General features: G+C 40.4%; 1 pseudogene; it reads right to left on the bottom strand.

Annotated features, from left to right (window-relative positions):
• Nucleotides 1-6074: 6074 nt before the first annotated feature.
• On the bottom strand, nt 6075-7524 carry LOC102896407 (annotated as a pseudogene).
• Nucleotides 7525-10376: the final 2852 nt, after the last annotated feature.

Below are 10376 nucleotides of genomic sequence, written 5' to 3'. Positions count from 1 at the left end.
CAGGTGGGACCGCAAATGGGTACAGCCACTATGCAAAACAGTATGGAAGATCCTCAAAAAGCTAAGAATTGATCTACCATATGATCCAGCAGTACCTCTACTGGGTATTTACTCCAAAGACAAAAATCATACCCCAAAAGATTTTTGCACACTGATGTTCATAGCAGCATTATTCACAGGACATGAAAGCAACTGAAGTGCCCTACGATAGATGATTGGCTAAAGAAGCTGTGGTACATATATACAATGGAATATTACTCAGCTGTAAGAAGAGATGAATACAGCCATTTGTGAGAACATGGATGGACCTGAAATAATCATGCTAAGTGAAATAAGTCAGACAGAAAACGTTGAAAATCACATGATATCACTTATATGTGGGATATGAACCTAAAAGGAACAAAGGAACAGGACAAACAAACAGAGACTCATGGACATTGACTATAGATTAGTGGTTACCAGAGGGTAGGGGGTGAGAGAAGAGGGGGGAGTTAGATGGGGTAAAGGGGGTCCAATATAGTCGGGTAGGGAGAGGGTGAAGCGGATAAAGGGGATCAAATATATGGTAGCTGAAGGAAACTGGACTTTTGGTGGTAAACACACAATAGAATATACGGATGTTAAATTATAATGTACACCTGAAAATTATATAATTGTATTAACCAATGTTACCCCAATAAAAGTAATTAAAAAAAATAAAAATAAGTAAAAATAAAAACGATGCTCCTCCAAAACAAACAAACAAACAAACAAAAAACTAGATAACAAGTGAAGCCAGGCACGTGAAGAATTCAAGAGAAGGGAACAAGGGGTTTCCTTTGTAAGCTGCCGTTCTCTGTAGTTCATGCTTACCACACAGCTAACCACCAGTCCCCTATTTTCCTCTGCATATCACGCTGCGCAAATGTTCAAACTTCTAAAACTCTTCAAAAGCCTTGAATCTCAACTTTAAAGCTGAGCATAGTATTAATGAGAATCCTGAAATTAAAAAATGCTTTCAAATTACTTAGTAGGACAGTGACATATTGTTAGGGAGCTAGTCAGACACAAGTGGCGGGGGGTGGGGAACGAAGGAATAGGGGCCCAACCTAGAGACCACACAAAGAACACGCAAATGGTAGTAGAATTCTGGCTAAGCACATACGCACTATGGAAAGAGTTATATAGCAGCCAAGTGTCAATCAAAATGACTTCGCTTGCCAAACGCCTAGGAATGCTTTTGGAACCACCCATCATGGCTCAAATATAATGCAGACATTCCCATGCCTGGAACCTTTTTGCCCCTTTTTGTGTTGGTTATTGTGGTTGATGTTGTTACAGTGCTCTGTTATAGCTCTTCACTGAAACCATATGCCTCCTTGGGGCAAGCTTTATCTTTCTAAAAAATACTTTTAATAAACTTTTTCTAAATCTCACTGACCTATGATTCTTCCCTGTGTCAATGAGGAAGAATTGAGGAAAATGCTAACTACACTTCAGCACTGTTACCCCTCTCCCCGCCCCTGCCATTGGCACGACACTGAACTCGAATTGCCTCCAACAGTAACAATATGAACTCTTAGAGTAAAATAAAGAGCTTTTTCAGAAATATGGTATATATACTAATGTAAAATTTATTCATGATAGTTCCACAATTCAAGGTAACACTGATGCAGGACAGGGCAAATTTCCCCAAGTGATGGGGAGACCAAGCCCTGTAATGAGAGAAGAGAGGGTCCTTTGGTGGAGAGTGAAGAAAGATTTCTACACACACTCCAAGATTAGAGTCAAAAGGAAAGTTTATTAGAAAAGGGGTAGCACTCTACAGAGTGTGGTCTCTTCTCAGAGGCAGTGAGAGAGACTCAGAGGAACAGAGACAATAGAGACCAGGACAGTGAGAGAGACAGAGTAAAGGCAGTGAGAGGGACGGAGAGAAAGACACTGAGAGGGACCCGAGTGTTTGGGGAATTCAGTTTATATACCATTCTTTAGTTCCTGTGAATTATAGTTTAATTTGTTCACCTATATCCTTTGATACGGACATATAGTGAGGAAGGGGAAGGGGAAGAGTTATGTAAGTAAAAAGGTAAAAATATGTAGCATGAAAAGCCTGCTGGCAGTTCCCAGACTTTAATACATAGGTTCCCTATGATTTTAGCCATAGGGAATGAATGATTTTATTTGTGTAGGGTGCCACTTAAAGATTCTTGTTTTTCCTGTTTCTCCTTCACAGGCGTGGGAAATGGGTTGTTAGCACAATCCTGGCAGAAATCTTCCTTTGTTCTGTAGGTGTCCTTGTGGCCCCACTGCAGGGCTGATCAGCACATTGCCTTTTCCGAATGTAGCTTAATTTAACAATTTAGTTCTCTCACCTCCTCCCTACATTTGCACTGCTACCAATATGCTCATCAGAAATGATAGGGATAAATTCTGGACTCCGGAATTCACTGGCTGTAAGACCTCTTAAGCCATCACTTCACGTTTCTGAGCCTGTTTCCTCAGTCGTAAATAAAATGGAGGAGATTAAATAAAGGCTCCTTCCATGATTCAGTGATTGCACCCATTTATAAATGAGCCCAAACCTCCACCCTGAATTGTTTACATCCTTTGACAAGATAGCACGAGAAAAGGAGAGTGATCAGATTTCTGTTGTGAACCAGGCAGTAAATAGGCAGAGATCTAAGATGCCAATGGCCACCAGTTCCCCCAGCTAAAAAAAAAGCAGATTACCCAGACATCTAAGAGTAGTTGCGGCTCCCAAAGAAGTGGGACAAAATGGAAGTGGGCCACTTGAGGGTCTCTTGAGTTATTTTATTAAAATCTTTAACCAAGATTTGTTCTGAAACTTGTTCTGTGATTATGCTAAATCCCATCCACTGTACTGAGGATATCTGTGTCTTTGAAACCAATTAATTCAGCAGACATGGGACATAACTCATTCACTAGCTCATTTAGCAGACATGGGAAAAAGGTACAAATTTATTGATTATGAAAAGAATTTTGTCACAATGATGAAACCCAGCCAAGTAGGTAAAACTACTGGATAAAACTGTGAAATATTTTGTGATTATGAGATTTAATTTCAAGATTGAGTTATTAGTTATATCCTAAATGATAATGTTTTTTACTGCCTTGATGAATGTAAACAGATTAACCTAAAGAATTATACAAGTATATAATCACATTTTTTCCATTTCACAAATATTTTTTACTCATCCACAATTTGATTTTTTAAGGCCAAATATGACAAGATTCAAACTCTACCTATAAGTCTAATTTCTTTGCCTCCATTATACAATACATTTTTTCATTTACTTAAATTTCCATAATACTGATGCAGGACAGGGCAAATTCCCCGGAGTGGAGAGAGACCAAGTCCTGAACCGAGAAAAGAAGAGGATCATTTGGCGGAGAGTGTGGAAAGAATTCAACACAAAATTAGAGTCAAAAGGAAAGTTTATTAGAAAAGGAGTAACATTCCACAGACAGAATGTAATCTCTTCTCAGAGGCAGAGAGTGAAAGGGACCAAAAGAGATATGGAAAGGCAGTGAGTGGAGTGTTCAGGGAATTCATTTTCTATATCATTCTTTAGTTCCCATTTCTTTTGATAAAGATGTACAGTGGGGAAGGGGAAGGGGAAATGGAAGGGGAAAAGTCTGTAGCCTGAAAGGCCTGCTGGCAGTTCCCAGCCTTTAATCCGTAGATTCCTCATGTTTTAGCCATAGAGAATGAAAGATTTTATTTGTGTAGGGATGCCACTTAAAGACTTTCCTGCTTCCTCTTTCACAGGTGTGGGAAATGGGCTGTTAGCAATCCCAGCAGAAATCTTACTTTGTTCTGAGGTGTCCTCTGTGTCAGGGCTGCAGGGCTGATCAGCACATTGCACTCTCTGAATGTAGCTTGATTTAACATTTTAATTCTCTTGCCTCCTCTCTACATTAAAAATACAGAAACTTCTCATTTGTTTTGAATAATACCCGTTAGCCAAGACTGACTCAGAAGGAAAAAACAATCAGTACTCCTGTTTCTTTTAAAACTCATTTTTTTTTAAATATAATAAGCCTTTGTGTATTTAAGTGTAAATAGATTGATAGGGATAAAATTATGCTTTTGAATGAATGTTTATTGATAATATTTTAAGAAAATGTGAACTTTGTAGTAAGCATAAAACTACATTTTATGGTAGTTTTACATAAGGTGCTATACATACCTATGTAACATAATCTTTGGCCTTTACCTGACTCTTGACTTTTATTCTTTTTCTATAGAACTGAAATATTTTTTTCTAATTAAATAAAGTGAAACATAGATGTAAAGGGGTATAAGTAATCCTGGATGCTACTTCTGTTTCCCCCTTCTTTCCAGTTGAAACTACTCCAAATTAATCTGATTTACTTTTTTTTCCCCTTGAAAGTAGAAAAGGAAGGAATAGGAGGAAGGAGAAAAGTGAGTGAGAACAGTGAGGGATGAGGAAAGTCTACAATCTAAAAAAGCTGAAAAGGTATATCTGAAAAACTAAAGATGTGAGATATTTACCTGTTATCTTTCATTGTTTATTTAGTCAATAAACATGTATCATGTTTCTATTATATGCCAGGCACTGGTCTAGGCTCTGGGGATAGAGCAGTCAAGATCCCTGCCCTTTTAGAGCTTTCATTCTAAAGGAGTTAATAATGAAAGTAATTTTTAAAAAAGGCAAGATAATTACAGAGAGTGATAAATGATTTGGAAAACAGAGGCCAATGTTACAAAGAGAGAGTGAGGAACCCTCCAGTCAACTTGGGCTGCCATAATAAAACACCATAGACTGACAACAAAAATTTATTTCTTCACAGTTCTAGAAGCTGAAAATTCAATACCAGGGTGCCAGCATTGTGGGGTTCTGGTTAGAGCTCTCTTCCTGGCAAGTAGAAGGCTGCCCTCTCACTGTGTCCTCACTTGGTAGAGGGAGGGTGGGGGGCGCCGTCTGGAGTCTCTTCCTATGAGAGCACTAATCAGGTCACGAGGACCCAACTCTCACGACCTTATCTAAACCTAATTATCTCCCAAAGCCTCATCTTTAAACACCATCACATTGAGATTTAAACTTGAACATATAATTTTGTGGAGACACAATTCAATATATAGCATTCCACCCCCAAATTCACATCCTTCTCATGTGCAAAATATATTCCTTCCATCCAAACAGCCCCTCCAAAATCTTAATCTGTTCTAGCATCAATTCTAAAGGCTAACGTTGAAAGTTTTACCTAAATATCACCCAAATCAGATATGAGTGAGTCTCTAGCTAAGATTCATCCTGAGGCAAAATTCCTCTACAGCTGCGAACCAATGAAAGCAAACAAATACAATGCTGGGACAGGTACAGGACAGACATTCCCATTCCAAAAGGGAGAAACAGAAAAGAAGGAAGGGGTGATGGGTCCCGAACAAGTCCAAAGCCTAGCAAGGTAAATTCCATTAAATCTTAAGGCTTGAGAATAATCTTCTGGTTCAATACTCTGCTCTGTACCTAGGCCCACTGGAGTGACATCATCACTTGTAGGCTCTGCAGAGCAGCCAGATTCCTTCAGCACAGCAGGCCCCTCCCACCTCTCATACTGCAGCCCTCTGAATCAACTTCATTTTGTTCTTCACTTTTCTTAAAGCATGACACAAGTTTGCAGTCCTCCTTCCTTCTCTGTTTCCTTTAGTCTCAGCTGGCAGAGTTTCTGTGGGTACAGTCTCATCTCTATTTCTAGCTTCTGCTGAGGTGGATGATTAGACCTGTGGTTTGCATTCATACTAATCTTCTTATCAAATGATCATTCAGCCATATCCTTAACATTCTCTTAAGAACAAGCTTTCTCAAGTTTTTGCAATATGGATAGGCTGAGAATTTTCCAAGTCTTCAAGTTCTGGTTCCTTTTAATTGTTGTTGTTTAGTATTTATTTATAATCATAAACTTAACTCTGCAATCCAGCTAGACTTGGAGGGGGATAAGGAGAATCCAGAACTCAATGAACTGCAGTGAGAACACAAAGATTATAGAGTATTCCAAGCAGATAAAGGTGAAGGATACTCTCCTGAGCTACAGAAGGAATAGTTTGGTGGTTAAGATAAAGCACAAGTCAAATTTGTTAGTTTACCACAGTTGGCAATGGTGATCTTGCTGGTCTTGCCATTCCAGGACCCAAAGCGCTTCATGGCTCCCACAATATTCTTGCCTCTTTCACCTTGCCAAAGACCACATGCTTGCCATCCAGCCACTCAGTCTTGGTAGTGCAGATGAAAAACTGGGAACCATTTGTGTTGAGTCCAGCATTTGCCATGGACAAGGTACCAGGACCTGTAGGCTTCAGGATGAAATTCTCATTATCAAATTTCTCCCCATAGATGGACTTGCCACCAGTGCCATTATGGCATGTGAAGTCACCATCCTGGCACATAAATCTCAGAATAATTCTGTGAAAGGAAGAAACTCTATAATCAAATCCTTTCTCCCCAGTGCTCAGAGCAGGAAAGTTTTCTGCTGTCTTTGGAACTTTGCAAACAGCTCTTGAATAAATGGTGCTGCTGAAGTACATCACATAGGGCAGCTGTGAGGTCAGCCTTAGAAACATTCACATCGATTTGTACATGCTGCTCCTGAATCTGGGCCTGCAGCTCCTGGATTTCCTCATCACGCAGTTTCTTCAAAAAGGCAATCTTTTCTTGCAAGGAGTCCACCTTACGCTCAAAGTCAAGACGTGCCAACATCCTGTCTGAAAGACTGCAGGGTGCTCTCGGCTTCCTTTATCTGAAGCATCTCCTTCTGCAGATTCTCCCAGAGTCTCATGATGGCCTCAGCCAGATCGTCATGCTCCACCTCCACGCAGGCATTGTCGCTGGTGAGCTGGTCCTCCTGCAGGTGCAGCTTCTGCATCTCCTCCTCCTCATAGACTTACCAAATGGTCCTGGTCAGTGGCCTGTTACGGTGAGCGAGGGCCAGTGAGTGAATCTTCATCTGTATTTGCAGCCGCTCTCTAGATCACAGCCTTAGCTCCACCTCAGGTCATCAGGTATTAGATTCTCAAAGGAGCACTGGTCCCTGTTGCCAAAAAGATTGGGGACCTCTGTTGTAGAGGACCCGTAGGCACGACTTACCCTGGCCCTTGGGTTGCAGGAGCTCCGGCAGCAGGATCTTGTTTTGTGGCTCCAGGAAGTGTATCTTGTCCATGTACTTGGCAAAGTGGTCCTTCAGCTCCTGCAGCTTGTCACTTTCCTTAGTGCCCGGTGTTCTTGAACTCAGCATTGATGGCGGGCCAGCGAGAAGTCCACAAGTCCTACAGGCGCACACTCTGGGGACACTGCTCTTCAGGCGCACAGTTGAGGGGCCGGTGGCCTACACGCTGCCAGGTCGAGGCGAAGAGGCTACCGCTGGTGCTGGAGCGCAGCGCGCTGCCCAGGCTGTAGGTGCAGGTGGATGTGGTCAAGCAGCTTTGGCTGGAGCTCTGCCGACTGGCAGTGCAAGGGTACCAAACATCCTGTGGTAGGAGGATAAGGATAAGAACCTGGTGGACATGACTGCGGACGGTGGTGGTGGGCTGGGCAGCTGCTGCTGCCACTGCCACTGCACGCAGACTGGAAGAGAGGAGAACGAGGGCTCTGTCGGTGTGGGCGGTGCGAGCGCTGCTGCTGCTCAGGGCACAGACCTCAGAGCAAGAGTTGCAGAGCTGATTATAGTTTTTAAGTCATGTAAGGCGTAAGAATATTTTCACATATTGCACCTGTATCTTTTCTGATACATTTTACATGTTTATATCTAAATCTTTGTTCCAAGAGAATTTTTTAAAAAACAGTTATGAGGGGATAGTATCAGTGTTAGCGTTTTGGTAAATAACCTTTCAGATGTCTTTCAATGCATATATAATCTACTTACAGAAATATGTATATAATTTTATATAAGTGTGATCAGAGGCAGCCTATATAAACCTTTTACCATCAACCTCCACCCTTACACTGCTCACACTCTAAATAAGGAAAGGCCTGGGGAAGGAGAGATGATTTGTGGGGGAGTAGGAGTCAAGAGTGTGTGGTGCATTCATTCTTCTATCGGAAAAGTTCTTCCCCACCTCACTCACACCACAGCAGTGCTGTGAGTATCCAAGAGAATCACATAGATAGAAGTTCTTGTGGGAAGAGGAGACTCACTTATTGATCCCTGGCGGGGTGGCCAAATATCCAGTCTCCTCCATGCTGCTGTGGTTACAGATTAGCTGAGCATTCTTAGGAGAGCTTGATGAGTGTCTCCTGAGGGTGAGGGATTTCCTGTACCATGGAAATTGGTGTCTAATTGTTGTCTAGAGAGCTCCAGAGGCTTTTTGGAATAGCCCTTTGGGAAGAGCAAGAAGGGATTGTAGCATAGTATGACTGAGAGGAAAAAGTTATGGGGCCTTTCACCCCAGTGGTTCTTGGAGAACACAGAAATGAACTAGCATGTCTAAACCCCCTCATTCCCCGTCATATCTGCTCTCTAGCCCATGCTTCCTTGTTGGTGAAAGACATCACCACAAATCAAGTGCTCCAAATCAGGAAACTGAGTATTTTTATTGTCTTTCTCTTTTTTACCCCTTACCTTTAGTAAACTATTAGCCCTTCAGTTGTGTATTCTTACTATTTTCTTAATCTTTCTTTTTCTCTCTCCCTCAAGCATTTACCATCTGTTGCTTGGGTTACTTCAAGAGGCCTCTCTCCTAGGGTGAGGAAAGCCCAGACGTTAGGGCTGAGAGAGTGATCAAAGAAGTTTTCTATTCTCTCATTTACCTCAAAGCTAGGAAAATAAAGCAGTGAGGATACTCCAGTTCTCCCCCAACCAAAACACATAAAATCCACTCAAATAAACAGAAAACCCATTCCCCTTCACCCATTCCTCCTTTAAGTAGACCCAGACCTTTTTTCTTTTTACCACAAAATGTCATATTTACGTTTTTTTGCCTAAATTTCCTTATCACTCAGTTTTCAATCCTTGAATTATAACTTCACCTCTTTTTGACTGAAATTTGCTCCTATAGACCACCAATGTCAAATACAAAGGGGTAACAATTAGGAATCTTCTGGTGCAAGTGATAGAAATTCCAACACAAACTAGTTTAAGCAAAAAAGAGCATAAGAGTTCGTTTCACTTTCTAATTGCGTCCTAAGTCCCTGAAACAATCACTGTGATCGTAAGAATGTGTTGGTCTGATTGCTCAGGCTTGAGTCATATGTTCTATTTCTAACCTTTGAAGCAGAGATGTCCAATAAAAATACAGTGGGAATCACAAATATGAGACACAAATGTAACTTTATGTGTTCTAGTAGCCACATTTTAAAAAGTTAAAAGAAACATGAGAAATTAAATTTAATGATATATTTTATTTAATCCAGTATATTTCAAACTATTATCATTTCAACATTAATCAATAGAAAATATTATTAATGAAATATTTTACATGTGTTTCTTCTCTTTTCACTTTTTTGTAGGTCAATAATTTTTTTCCCCATCTTCCCTGAAATATAATACACAATTAGTTGCTCGTATTTACATTGCGCAATTCGATGAGGTTTTTTTTTCAATTATACTTGGCATACAATAATATACCAGTTTCAGTTGTACAGCATAGTGATTAGAGATCTACATAATTCACAAAGTGATCACCCCACTGAATGTAGTACCCCTCTCCCTCCTTACATATTTGTTACAACATATTGACTATTTTTCTTATGCTACACTTTATATCTCCACGTCTATTTTGTAGCTATCCATTTGTACTTAATCCCTTTGCCCTTTCTTAACCATCTCTTCTAACCCCCCTCCCTTCTAGTAGCCCTCAAAATGAGTTTATTTCTGTTGTTGTTGTTGTTTATTTTGTTCTTTAGATTCCACACATACATGAAATGATGTGATATTTGCCTTTCTCTATTTGACTTATTTCATTCAGTGCAGTACCCTCTAGGTCCATCAAGGCAATGTCTTTTTCTATCCCCTTCCTTTTAGTCTGTGTGTGTCTTTTAATCTGAAGTGAGTCTCCTATAAGCAGCATATGTAGGGGGCTTGTTTTCATATCCATTCAGCCACCCTATCTTTTGGTTGGAGCACTTAATTCTTTTCCATTTGAGGTACTTGTTGACAGGAATATAGCTATTACCTTTCTTTATTCATGTTTTTGATACATGTTTTTAAATTCTTAACGAAATCCCTCCAACATTTTCTGTAATAATGGTTTGGTGGTGCTAAATTCCTTTAGCTTATTTTTATCTGAGAAGCTCTTTATCTGTCCTTCAACTCTAAATGTTAGCTTTGCTGGATAAAGTATTCTTGGTTATAGATCCTGGGTTTTCATTACTTTGAATATTTTGTGCCAAGCCCTTCTGTCCTATATAGTTTCTTTTGAG

Source organism: Pteropus alecto, unplaced genomic scaffold (assembly GCF_000325575.1).
Source record: "Pteropus alecto unplaced genomic scaffold, ASM32557v1 scaffold109, whole genome shotgun sequence".
Lineage (NCBI taxonomy): Eukaryota > Metazoa > Chordata > Mammalia > Chiroptera > Pteropodidae > Pteropus > Pteropus alecto.
The sequence above is the reverse complement of the archived record's forward strand: the minus strand, read 5'-3'. Positions and strand labels throughout refer to the sequence as shown.